We start from the raw sequence: 15,007 nt of genomic DNA on the forward strand, positions 1-15,007 counted from the left end.
TGATTAACTTTTTGAAAACTGACTCAGTGTTTCTGCGCTCATAACATTTATGACCCCAATAATTTTTCTTCACATTTTAAAGTACTCCTAAAGCTGGGCGCTTTTATTCTTCAGCTGGGAGTGCAGTGACCTTTAGTGGTTGCTTCTCTGACTGCTTTTTACGTGGTCTAAAGGTATATAAAAAGACTCAGACATCTATTAGGTTTATTTTAAATACGTACCAACATATGGCCGACAGTAGTGTTTGAATAAACATTGATATGTATCATAGGTACCAATGGTCACATTTAATAGTAATTCTTAACATATGGTTATGGGTCTACTTATTTGGTGACCTGACACAGATAGTAGGCTTGCCAGATATTATTGTTGTTATGATCCCTTGACAAAGTCAATTGGCGTGCTTTATAATTGATGCCTCCATGTGGCGATGTTCTGTCTGGTATGGCGGGGGGTACTGTGATTATGGGGTCATGACCTGGCAGGGGTCCAATGTGATTTCAGGAATTCCCCTAAGGTTTTTCAGTCTGTCCATGGACCCCACTTTGCCACAGCCATGATAAGGGTTGAACAGAGGATTGTGCTGCTGCTGTTGATGGGAGTTCTCTCCTTGTTTTCTACCTGAAAAGGATAACTCCTCAAAAAGCCCCCAAACTTCCTGAAGTGTTGGGAGCTGTTGGATTGGCAAACCAAACAAAGTGGTGGCAATATGTCTTTATTTGAACCTTCGAAAATCGAGTCTGCTTTTCCACTTAAGAGGTAGGATCCCTCAAATGGAAGATCCATCCATATAATAATAATAATAATAATACTGGTATTTATAAAGCGCGAACAGCTGCCTCAACTAGGAGGCGTCCCGGCGCAGTGAGGGCATGGCAAGAAAGCTAGCTGGGAGTCTGCGGCTTAGAGAGGCTCCGAGAACAGCCACGACTTAAGCTGTCTCCTAAAGACTGTAAATCCACAGAGAACTCACAGGTTCATATTATCAGTATGTGCGATAATCATCGCCAAAATCGGTTAACGCAATCTTTTATATCGCTGTCTATCATGGGAAAATAACTCTTTGTTAACGTCCTATTCACAACACAGCGGTAACATGCAATAGTTTCCCGATAACGCGTTAAATGTCTGCGATAAAGTCACTGGGACGGTGATAAAAATCTAAACCTGAACGTGAAAAAAGTTGCGATGGGCCCAACCCCGATAAAAAAATCTGCAATAATCTCCGCCAGGCCTGCAATTCACATACGCCAGGCAGGAAAAATCACTATAAAAGTAGAAAAAAAAACAACAAAAAAACAACTGTGAAGCACAATGGAGGTAGCCGGAGCAAGTACAGAGGACAACCAGAACCCCACAAGCCCCACGTAGGACCAACCTGGGACCGCGGGGTCAGGGAAGGGCAAAGAGAAGAAGAAGAGGAAGACGAGGTTCAGTCCGCAGGAAAATAGGATCCTGATTACGGAAGTGATAGAACACAATCAACTACTGTTCGTCACCTCCACTGTGTCATTGGCAAAAAAAATGGAATATGGCAGTACATTGTGGACAAGGATAATGCAGTTGGAGTGCTGAGGAGAACAATGGAAGCGGTCAAGAGGCGCTGGAATGATGTGAAGCGCAAAACCAAGCAGAAACTCAGCAACAACCAGAAGGCAGCAATGCAGACTGGAGGTGGGAGTCTAGTGCCACAGGAGGAGCTGGATGAGATGGAGGAAAATGTGTCCACAGTCATCTGTGGGGAGACGGTGGCAGGATTTGGGGGACCGGACACTGCTCAACATGACCTGACACAACAGCAACAGGGTGAGTAACAACCAGGGACTGGGGGCATGAGGGGAGATGGGCACAATGGCACACATGCACAATTAAGTATAGCACAGTGCACACCCACAATGACCCTGGATCATGTCCCTGACCCCCTTGGCACACTGCAGCACACCTAGAAACAGCAAGTAGGCCTCCGTCGACTATGTGCCCAGAGGGTGCCCTATCCCTACACCACTAACCTCACAACCAACCCATGCACATGTGCTAAACCCAGCAAAGCGGCGTGTCTGTGAGCTACACTGACACTGCAAGTGACACTGCATGACGAATACCATTGCTGCAGTCAATATATCATGAAATGTTGCACGCCATGGCACTGAGGTGGTTGAGTGTGGACCACATCAGTAAAGGAGAAGGTCACACTCTGACACATCCACGTGCACAAACAACCCCTGACGTCAACAAAACATCTGCGGACAAACCATGCCCCAGACTCCCAACTCCCACCAAGAGCACAATGTACCCAAGTCTGCAACATATCTGCACTGTATAATCACAGAAGTCAAAGGCACACCGCATGAAAGGGATAAGGGGCTGCAAAATCAGAGCTGCAGGGGCGACTCGCCGAAAATGCAGCACACACGCACATAACATTCAGAGCACATCAACATTGATAACAACGTGGTACAAACCGCAACCCGTTCACAACAGAACAAAGGACACAACTGGTGCCGCTTGTGTGTAGAAACTGGCCAATCACATTTGGCATAGCAGGGAAATGTGAGTTGATAATGTACAAGTAAAAACACACATCCATGATGTTGATGAAAAGTCCACTGTCCCGCATCAAATAGGCAGCTCCTCCCAGTCACAATGTACACTGTCATGCAGTCTGTATGTAAACATGTACAATGCGTCAACATAAATGTGAACACAATTTTAAACTGCATCTCCCCTTCACATTGCAGAGGGAGAATCAACACCTCCTGCAGAGCAGACCCAACAACTCTTCACTGATGACAAAGAGGACCTCACCACCTTCCACACCAACAACCTCCAACAGCTCATGTACAGCCGCAGCACCCCACCTCCAGGAGCAGGGCAGCCCAGCCGCATCGAGGAGACCCCACCCCTTCACAGACCACACAGAAGGAAGTACCCACCACCACACCTGCCTCCCAGGACCCCCACAAACAACACATGGCCTTCCAAGGCCATGTGTTGGGGTGCCAGGAGAAAATGGCTGAACAGGTGCGGGTGGGGTTCGACCTCTTGGAATCCAAACTAGATGCCATACGTGGGAGTATAAGTCCCATCAGGGTCCACTCATAGTCCCTAACAGACATCCTCAGTTCGCTCCGTGCTCTCCAATGATCCTTGGCTGACATCGCTGGAGTTCTGACTCTAAGACAAGTACAACTGTCTAGTCAGAGTGGCTCCAGCGATGTCAGCCGGGAGTTGGGACACATGCGGAGGATCATGAAGAACATGGCGTGGATGCAGGCATAAAGAACTTGTGCCACGGCTGTACACCAGCGAGAGGCCGCTGGGTTCTTCCATGCCATGCAGACCCTCATCATGGCATTGCTGCCACAAGGCCTGGTGCAGATGAATGCTGCTGCTACCACTCCATCCACATCTCCGTCCCCCTGTAGTGTCAGTGCCACACAGTGCGGCAGACATTCCACATCCAGCCCCTGATGTGTCGGCGACACACAGTGCTGCATACATTCCAACTCCAGCAACTGATGTGTCACTGCCACACCGTGATGCACACAAAACAACAACACCCACATGTGAGTCACATCATACATCAGAGGACGGAGATGTGGATGATTCTGCCTCAGTTGTATGAAGGACGCAGTAGCATTCATCTCCGCCATATGGATTGTTCCTGCTTGGTTCTGCCCTACGCATCATCACCTTCCACTGTCCCGATACACTCTGCGACACTCACCTTAGACTGCGACATGGACTGCCATATTCTGTTTGGTTACCAATGACACAGCAATCAGACTGCGGACTGAACTCTTCCTCTACCAATGAACTTGTCATTACCTAAAGGACTCTGGCCGGTCCTTCACGGGGCAACAATGTAAAGTGGGGTTTGCATGAACCTGTACTGCTCCAGCTACAACACTCCACTGAATGTGTATTAAAATTCACACAGATGTTTCATGTCTATGATCATTCAAGTGTGCAAGTATGGATGAATGTAAGGTCAGTGTTTCCCCTTACGTCCATGTTGCTCATGCTGTGGGACTTCAGTCACAGTATGCAACACTACTGATTGCAGTCACTACAACAGAGACACACACATTAGTTACTCCTTTGTCCAGCCCAGAACAGAACCACGCCCAGAGCCCCAGAGTCATTTTTCACATCCCTACGCTGGACTGCATACGCCAAGCCAGCCCACTCCGCTTTTGCTTACAGGGGGGGACGAAAACGCTACATGTCCCAGGTCTTCCCTGTAGTGATCTGCTGGTTTACACCCACACCACACCCATCCAGCACAGGCGTCACAGGACATGCGACCCTGCCAATAAAATGGGCCGGGTGCACGTGCTTGAGGCCATTTGCACTATCTATCTGGGTGTGTCCATGTGGTTATCACTTATGCATGAGGGCCTCGGGCCCTGCCGCATCACATTCCGCACTGCCTGAGGTGACATGATGGCGTCCGCACCACGAGACTCAATCATAAGGAGCCCAGAGTTGGTGGCAGCCGAGGTACTTTAGCCGGCATGGGCCTACCGCAACATGGCGATGACTTGCAGTGCACAGAGTTGGTGGCACCAGAGCTGAGCGGGTGTGCAGCCTGTAATGATGCGTAGGCCTCGATACGCCATTCTGCCAATCAAGGTTCGATCTGAATTGTGAGCCCAGCTAGACAGCAGTGTGCGCCAAAGGCTGCAGGCTGCACAGACGTGACTACACAGCGCGGTGCAGCAGAGTGCGCTGCGGGCCTGTGGCGCGGAATCCAGCGACGGCTGAGGAGGTTGCACCGGCACGTGGTGGGCCCTCTTGGAGACACGCAGGGGCGGCAGGTGAGCATTGAGGCCAGGGTGCACAGGGTCAGGCAGTCATCGCTAGGAAGACCAGGGCTAGGGTGCTGGTGGTAGATTTAGGAATCATGTACACTGCCTGGGAAGTTTGCGACAACATTGGTGAACAGGACCGGTGGTCCCGTTTTGCCTGCACATCGTTGGAATGCGTGTGGTTTCTGTGTGCAGTGTCGACAGGGGGCACAAGTAGTACATGTGTACAGTCAATTGCCAGCAACACGTGCGGGAAGCCTGCTATGGCGTAGTTCTCTTGCTTGGTCTCCAGCTGTTCCTGCGCAGTGTGGCTGAAGTGAAGGTGCAGGGGTATCAAGCTGATACAAACCGTGATGTGTACGGATATGATAAATCCTGCCTAATGAGACCGAAAGAGAAGTTCGTGTGGTTGTAATCTTCTTATTCTTTCCTACAAAGGTTACAACGGCACAAACGTCTGTTACAGTCTTTTTATGCAGGATTGATCATACCTGTAAGCATTCTGGTTTGTCCAAGTGCAATATACTGTACCAGATTACGTTTGTGACCATACGGGCTTTTATCCAACAGGTTTCTGAATACAGACTTTCGGAATATGGAATTGTATTGGGGATTTCCCAGACGAAATGCAGTTAATTGGATCCACAAGTTGCCCTGATGAAGTTTCCCATTGAGAATGGAACGTGTTGGCTGATGTTTTCGTGTTGTTAATTTATGTTTTTGTAATACAGTACTGTTTTTTCACTACTGTTGACTACTGGACTTCATGATCTGGTGCACACCCATTTCAGAAACCACAATCTTGGATCTGAAGAACAGAGGCGCCAGGCAATGGCTGGTGTTGGGGTTGGCTGCGCATGAACACTACGAATTGGGACTAGCGTGTGGTGCAGATACAGGGCCCACCATTGCTTTTGTGGACATGCATCCAAGACATGTGTGAGGAAGTTTGATAGGGCTGGCTGTGAGACTCCTCCGACTCTGGCAGTTGTTGGTTGGAAGGGGCCAACAGGTGCAGCTTAGCCATCAGCTTTGTCTACAGGGGGATGTTTGTTGTCCGCTGTGTTGGTACTGTCAGCCTGTGGACAATAAGGGTCAGTATGCGGATGGTGGTTGTCCTTTTGAGCCTGTAGTGGGCAATGACATCCTCTGACATTTAGTCTTTGAGGCTGGTGCATTTTTGGAAGGTACGCTGTCTTGTTCTGTGCTGCCTCTGTGGTAGTCTCGGGGGGGTTCTGTGGGTGGAGGTGGTCCTGGGAGTGGTGGCGGTGGGTGTTGTGGTCCTCTTGGATCTCCAATCTGCATGATCATTGGCTCCATGGCATCTGTTGGTCTTCAGATGTGGCTCTGGGCTGGGCTCACTTTCATACTGCAGGTTGTTGTCCTGCTTAACACCAGTAAAACGCAGGTGTTAAATCCCTGCTGCTAACGCACCTATCACAGGGCTCGAAAAATCCAAAATATGGTACTAATCCTGCAGGACTAGTACCTTAAAAAATGTCCTCGACCCAATTGCCACCTACTTGACCTCCGTCTCTGAAAGCGGAACAAATGTGACAAGATAACAAGATTTAAAGGCATCTTTATTGCTCATTAACTTTGTGAGCAATAAAAATGCCTTTAAATCTTGTTATCTTGTCACATTTGTTCTGTTTTCACAGACAGAGGTCAAAAGTTGGGTTGTTTTCCTACTCGCCAGAAGGGGCGAGTAAGACATGAAAACAGCTTGACATTGTTAAATTTAGCCTGACTATGCGAGTGGTCGAGTGGAATTTTTGAGCCCTGTATCACCTATTTTTGGATCGCATCGCAGATCTGGCTGGTCATTGGGAATATCGCAAAGTGTTTTTTTGTACGGGAACACCTACTCTGCATATCATTAGTGTTGAATGTCGCTCTCATCCGTGGCGATGTTGCTTTCGGATGCTATCTCTGGAAAACTGGCAATATTGGCAGTTTGCACCAGCTTGAGAATGGGGCGATAATTCTTTCACTACTTTTGCAGCGCTAAAGTGCCCATAACTCGGCGATAGGTCCTTGAGAATATGCCCCACAGTTTCTTAGCCAAGCATGGCGTGGAATAAAAATAAATGTCCTTAGAGCCCACGCTACAGATTCCTCTGTGTCTAGGCCTGAGTGTATCACTTTTATGACTGCAGTCTGACTGTCTATCTGGAAAGTAAACCAAAAGTAAGCTCTAGTAGTATAGATTCGAGAAATTCAAAAAGGAGAACAATTTATTATTTCTTCCCTCAATGTTGCTTATATCAACCTTTGAGATTAAATCATATTGTTAAAATAATCTAGGTCCGGTTTTTATTAGAGGCATTGCTATCATGCAGTCAAGAAGGCAACTGACAACAAAATTGTTCTCAGAATATGTTTACTTTTTCAAATTTACATCCAAACTTTACACCAAGAAAAGTGACTACAATACAGGTAAATCGTGTCATAAGATCGTTGTGCTGCTGAAAACACTATAAATCAGTACAGTGCAGAGGATTCTTATTTGTAACTAGGTGAACAATATAACCACAGTGATGGACAATGCACTATTAAGGTGGAAGAGAAGTATTGTCTTTAGGTAAGGACACCTAAATACAATAGACATGCTAAGCTGACATACAAATAGATTACACAAAACATTTTTTTAGCAATAGTGTATGACACAATTGCCGTTTTTATGCATATATATTTTTCTTGTAGGGTGTGAATCCTGCATAACGTTGGTCAACGTGTCAACGTGTTTGGGCTAAAGCTTATACTGTCAGGCCTATTCAGGACAATGCAGAAAAAGGTTCACTCAAGCAAAGGAATAAAAGTATATTTGTCAGTTGTGGTGTATGCCTAATATGTAATATTTAATTTAAGAAATGAAACTGAAAAATTGTGTGGTGTTCTTGAAGATGTATGGTAATAAAGTTTGCCATATCCAAGAGGGCATGGCCATAACGGCCCATCAGGCGTGTGGTATTGAGGGACCTGAGTGCCCTGCTTCCAGATTAAGGCATCAGTAGAGTGAGAAGTTGGATGCAACACCTCAGTCAAAATATTGGATTTATTATGAGATTGTCACGGAGCGCAAGTCACCTTGTTGTGCTGCACTTCATGAAAGGGAAGGGCATTTAAAAGAATATGGTGCATTTCTGCCGTTTCCCCTGCACTGGCACCGTTTGGCTGCCTTGCACCAATAAAGGCACCCTTGCACCATTGTACCAGGGTGGCTGAGTTGTGAGGTGGATTGTTTTTGTGCAGGAAGAGACACCTTCCTGCAAAAAACCAATCCCCTGAGGCATTATCGCCTTTCTATTTGGGTTGCAGAATGCAGCACACTTAGAAAGAGGTAAAAACAAGGAGAAATAAAGATATTTCTCCGCATTATGCTTCATCTGGGGAAGTGTAGGTTTTTGATGCATTGAGAATGCCTCAACATCCATGGATGTTGTGTGGGAACACCCATGCAACACCCAGGGAATGCCTACCTGGTGCAGAGTAAATAAAAACAGTGCATCTTTCAGAGAGGCAAACCCAGGGTCCAAAGTGCCAGATTGAGCATCACCATTGCCTTGTTTGGGATCCTCAAATGGGAGGGAGTCTAAAAAAAAAGAAGTGACCTTCTTCTTCTATGAGGCATTGTACCTCTTGTCTAGAGCTATGAATAGCAGTGATAAGCTCCATTAGGGACAAAGGCCTGCTCTGGCCGGAATCTGCTGTGAGGAGTGTCCATTAGTGGCCTTTTTGAAAACCTAATGACACGGCATATGTGGAGGAAGAACTTCCTAAATTTGTTCACTTTTAACAGCCTTTATAATACTGAAGCATGAAGTTGAAGTAGGAAAGTAGAATTTCTGGACTGGTGATAATATTGTATATATTGCACCTAACAGCAGTAGTTAAGGACAAATTAACAGATGTGCGGACAACAAATCAAAATGCAGATTCTGCAGAGCACATGAGGGAGGAATATTGAATACCAATAAAAAACTATTGGCTGAATACTGGACCACCATGCTAAACAATAAAACTGCAACATCTTTATAAAAACCTGCATTATAATCAGTTGGTTAACATTGTATGGTAAAGAAAATTGCTAATTTAATTGATACACATACAACAGAAGAAAACACAATGCAACGTATGAACCTTGCAATGCGGGACACTAGACTAATACCAGATAACACACTAGATAAATACTAGATACCGCTCCACCAATGTGCTGCATAAATACATTTTTCTGGAAGCAATTCATTAAAACGTGGTAAAGATGAGAATGGAAACCATATTACAGGAAACCAAGAGCCATATATTCATACATATATATTCATATATATAATAAGATAATTTGCTTTAAGAATGAGCAGTAGCTCGCCGTAGTATTAAAAGAGCACAGGTGAGAGACTGATGCATTACTTTACACTGGTTACTAGTATGAAGAATAGAAAATGGGAATAAATATACAAAGCAACATAATATCTATTTTCATGCAACAGTGTTCTTCAGTCATTCAGGATCAGTTTCGGTCGGCCCATGGCACTGAGACGGCCTTGGTGACCGTGATGGACGAACTTCGGGGGCGGGAAGACATGGGTCAGGTAGCTGTACTTATTCTGCTTGACATGTCTGCCGCCTTCGACCCGGTCAACCACGGAATCCTGCTGAGACAATTAAAAGAGGTGGGAGTGACGGGTTGTGCCCTTAGGTGGTTCCAGTCTTTTCTGCTGGGCAATCAGCAGGCAGTGTCTCTCCCTCATCTGCTTTCACTGGTGTCTTGCATGGCGTACCGCAGGGCTCGGCCATCAGCCCTATTCTTTTTAATATTTACATGAAACCCTTGATGGCGGTCATCAAGTGAAATAATATTAATATTGTTAATTATGCGGATGATATGCAATGATTCTCTCACTTGAGGGAGCGCAGTCAACATCTTTAGATGGGTTTCATAGTTGCCTGCGGGACACAATGCTATGGCTGAGGGAAAACTCGCCTCAATTTAATGCATCCAAGACGTAGGTGCATTTCTGCGAAACGGAAAGGATTCCTTCCGTGCTGCACAGTACATTTTGGCCCTCTGACACCCCGAATTTGGTTCGGCCTGTAAAGACAGTTCGTAACCTGGGTGTGGTATTTGACTGTAATCTTACTTTGGAGGCGCAGGTGACGAAAGTTGTGGGTTGCTGTCTCACCATCAATCGTTCCTTATGGAAGATCTTTCCTCTGATCCCTCCTATGGCGCGCTAGTTGGTAGCACATAGTACCATACTTAGCAGAGTAGATTACTGCAATGTCCTGCTTCTTGAGTCCCCAAAATTTCTTCTTGATAGGTTGCAGAGGATACAGACAACTGCAGCTAAACTAGTGTTAGGCTGGCCTAGCAGGTCTTCTGCTTTGCTGGCCCTGGCTGAGCTGCACTGGCTCCCTCTGAAACAGAGAATTAAGTACAAATCTCTCTGTTTAGTATTCAAGGCCCTGTATGGAATGGGACCTACCTCCTTTCAAAGGAAGTTCAAGTGGTATGTTCCTACTCAAACTCTTCGCTTATCCGGGGCAAAACTGATAAAAAAGCCCCACATTTAAGAAAGTCAGAGCAGGTGGCAGATCCTTTGGGGTCGCAGTTGCAAAGCTTTGGAATACCTTACCTCTTGAGCTTAGACAAATCAGTGATCTCCTTCCTTTTAGAAGGAGCCTAAAAACATGGCTGTTTCCCAAGAGTTAGGGGTCTGGCTACAGTATGGCCCAACGGATGCTTGTTATGCTGAGTCACTAGTGCCAGGATGCCTGTCAGATGACAGTGCACTCTAGAAATTCAATTAATAAATAAATAAATAAAGATTACCAGGATAGGAGAGGAATAGCAGCACATTTTTACAGCAATCTCAGGAATCAAAGGTCCAAACAGTAGAACTGCTTTCAAAGAACTCCCATTAATGAACTCTCAGCACAGGGCATACTGATGGACCTCATTATAAAAAAACAACATGACTGCAACATTACTGACTACAAGACAATAAGTGGTTGTGAGCAGTGCCAAACAGGGAAGGCATGTAAGCAAAGGTGATGGTACTCATCTCGCTGAGACCTGGCTCTCTACTACCCACACCTATTGGGAATCCCAATCACAGCAGCACATTGTAACTGGTAAAGTACACTTGTGACAGTAATGATCAGCAATAAGGCCAGACTGTAGCACTTTATTGTCACAGGACTGCACTGTAACTGACCATAAGTCATTTATTGTAAATGGGAAATTGAACTACCAAGAAAATGTCACATGAATGGTAATCCTCATAGGCCTAAGTAGGCAGTAACCAGTCTAGGGTTGCTTGTATTCTCGTCTGGAGGGTACCTGGTCTGCAGTTCAGGCTGTAATGTTATGACTAAAGCAGGACCAAAAATGATTGGCTTATAGCAGGTTTCTGTCTAGAGTGGGACAGTGAGAAAAAAAGGGCTGGGTTGTGACCCGGAGCAATAGCCAATATCAGAGATGAATTATCTTTACCTCCATAACCTTGTTATTTGTTGATGTCTATTTGTTTCAGCCAGGCAGAGAAAGCATGGGAGCAAAGGGGATGGGACTTACGTTGCATAGTCCTAGTTCCTCACCAGCCCACCTCCTGGAAGTTTCACTGATAAAGTCACACCCTCCCCACCCCCAACTTTTTGACATTTTACAAATCGTGTTCTTATTGCAAAATCAGGGGGTGTGCACGATGGCCACTACTTCATGTCTGGGGCCCGCAAAATAAAAAGTAATATCTCCTTCAGTGTTGCTTTGAAATGTAGGCAGTCTTTTGGATCTCAATATGCTCTGTGTAAAATAAAGACAGCAGCAGGGCAGAGCCTTTTGCTACCTGCCTACCCTCTCTAAGCAATGCGGGTAAATTTAATACGGTCCTCCCCCACTCCTTTTCCTTCTTGCTGACCCTTAGCGAATATATGCATATATATATATATATATATAGTAAGAGCAACAGTAGAAAAAGAAAGGAATGTAGTGGCAACAATGATTGCAGAATGATAACTACATACAACACTCAACACAATCGAGTTAGAATTATTTTGACCAAACACTGGCATCTAATACGAAGTGATCCAGTTTTGGGCAAAATAGTAGCTAGGAGACCTCAACTAACATTCAGAAAAGCAAGATGCTTCAAACAGATGTTAGTAAGCAATACATTGAAAGCCCCACCATTGAGGAAACCGGTCTCGATGGGGCTTAATAATAAGAAGGAAGGCTTCATTAGATGCACTAATTGCAAAGCATGCATCCATGGAACAAATTCCTCAGCCTATACTTCTAACCTCACAGATAAGGAATTCAAAATCAAAGGCCACTTCACTAGCAAAACGGATCATGCTATCTACGTGCTTCGGTGACCTTGTGAGTGGGTAGCACGACACTTCCGGTGCATATGCGGATTTTGCAGCACTTAAGAGCGATCAAAAAGGGAGCTAAGAAGTACCCGGTGCCAAGATACTTTGACAAACAGCATCAAAAAGACATATCTGGTTTAGTGTAATATGTAATTGATGCAGTGAAACTAAATGAACGCGTTGGGAACCAAGAGAAAAAATTGAGAAAATAGTCAATGTACTTAATAAAACTCAATAGCAAAACCCCGGGAGGCTTAAATATGGAAGAAGATTTACATACACATTTGTAGATATTGTCTAAAAGTAATCCTCCGTCCCGATTTGCCTAATGTTTTAAATTTTTAATTTTATGTATTTACTTTGGCACTTTGTTTTTTAGGGGATTAAATTAAGACTGTGAAACAGTAGGAACACACAATAAGAATGAATAGATTGAAAATGCCCACTTGGGCTGTATTTGCGATTTTCGGTTCTGCCATAAATGATTGGGGCACTGATTTCAGCCATGTTTGATAACTGTGGAAAACCAAGGCTGGCTTCATTAAATTTCTTATTCGGATAAATTAGGCACTTGCCTTGAAGATATGAATCATGCCCTTTAAAGGTCCACGACACAGTGATGAAGTGGAATTTATTGCCAGCATTTTTGTAAACACGATAAATCAGTTGAACACAATCTTAAGCACAATCTAATGATGCAATGTAATAACCATGGTGGCAATTAATAAGTTTATTGCAGCACAATTTATTTACAAATCTTGACAAAATGTTTGTGTAAAATGTTTGAAGCAGCCAGGTAACGAAAACTACGAGTCTGTTTTCTAGTGCATTCTGTGTGTAGTTCCGATCACATGACACTGTTTTTGCAAGTTTTAAATGGTGGCAAACTTTATTCACTTTGTGGTGAACAAGCCTGCGAGTCAGGTGAAATGCGTCCAGCAGCCGTTTTGTAAATAAATTCTTACTTGATGCAAGACATGGCATAGTCTCCCTGTACTTTGGTATAGGTTTTGGAAATTAATTACGGACTTTGCCTAGTCAGCCCCCTTAAGACGACGCACCCTTTGATTTGGAGCCGCAGCAGTTTGTGACTTCGAGTGAGGAGCTGTGATATATATATATTACCTACCCGCGGTCGCCAGTAGGTAGTTTTAGTTAGGATGTAGTTTCCATGGGAAAAGTGTTTTTGATTTGTCAATACCTTTGCCATTGTTTGACGAATCATTGCAAAATTTTCAAAAAAATCGGTGCGATCACTTCAGCTGCTGGCTTGTAAATTTGAGGGTGATCCGTCAAGTGAGGCCGAGAAAAGGAGGGGTCCCAAAATGCTTTCTCTCAATGTTAATTTCCAAAGGAAACTTTAGACACAGCCTGAACTGCGAAATGGAATTACACTAAATTTGGCAGAAAGGTAGCTTTTGGTCCAGAAAGCACTCTATTTGTAAAATTTGTGTAAATCCATAAAGTAGTTGATGAGAAATTTAGGGATTTCTGAGATGTATAACTGTGGCCGTGGTGGATTCGCAACCTCTCCTAAACTCATGCCTGTGACTCGGTTGAGCTGAGTCACAAGAAAAATCATTTTAAAAAAGGGGGCAGGGTAGAAACACCCTGACCCCCTAGACCTCTTGACCTGGTTCAACAGGGTCCCAAGTATTTTTAATTGGCGGGATTCCTGCCGAAAATGAAAAGAAATGAAGCGCAGACTCCTGCGCTTCATTTAAATAGGCCCCTGGGTGGGCCAGGTCCCGGGGCATTATGAAAATCATGATGGGGACCCACAGCGACCTCCCTGGGGCTTTAATTATAATAATGCACGAGGACTGCACTGCCCTCTGTGCTGGCTGGGGGACTGCCACCTCACCGGGCTAGAGATTACATTTTAAAATAATTTGGGTGGGGCAATAGGGCCTCCCCCACTGCCCCGGGGACCACCACCTCCCCGGGACCGAGAGGAAATTTCAAAATAATACAGGCGAGTCTGTAGGGCCTCCCCCAGACCACCATCTCTCCGGAGCTTCAATCATAAATAATACAGAGGGCACGCAGCCCCCCCTCACAGCCCCAGGAACCGCCATCACCCCAGGGCATATATGTTCTTTTTTTTTTAAAGTGCGCCGGAGGCCCTCCGTCCTCCCCCACAGCCCAGATGACTACCATCTACCCGAGGCTAACGTAAATAATAATGTGTGGGGGGGCTCTGCCTCCCCCACACAGCCTTGAGGACCACTAGCTCTCCGGGGTACAAACATGAAGAGGGCCCACCACCTCACTGGGGCATACTTAGAAGGGAGGGGGTCCGTAAGATCTCCCTCGTGGATCCTTACATGGCCCTGGGTACCACCCCCCCCAGAACCTGCTCCTGCAATGTCCCGGAGTGCCCACCCCGGGACATTGCAGCTTGCTATGGCATGGTTGGAGCACCACTCCCACCATGCCATAGCAAACCAGCTCTGCTTTCAGCAATCGAGAGCAGAAATGATCTCGCTTTCTGAAAGCAGACCCATGTCTGTTTCCCTACTCATTGTGAAACGAGCAGGAAGACAGACACTTTGCTTTGAAATCCAGGCAACTGCATGTTAGCAACTCCCTCGATCCTAAAGCAATACCGGCTCCCTCAGGAGGTAGGGTTCCGGCAGGGACTACAGGGGCCTTCAGGCACCCCCACGGTCTCCAATAAGGTAGCCTGGCCCCGGGGGATGGGGTCCCAGGGCCTAATTTGGCCCAGGGAGGGGGGCCACAAGGGCTCTCCTCCCTATTAAAAATAAATATATCAAGGCCTGGCCAAGGCCCCCCTCTCTTTTTTGGCTTTTTTTTAGATT

The sequence above is a fragment of the Lissotriton vulgaris genome, chromosome 3_1 (genome assembly GCF_964263255.1).
Source record: "Lissotriton vulgaris chromosome 3_1, aLisVul1.2, whole genome shotgun sequence".
Classification (NCBI taxonomy): domain Eukaryota; kingdom Metazoa; phylum Chordata; class Amphibia; order Caudata; family Salamandridae; genus Lissotriton; species Lissotriton vulgaris.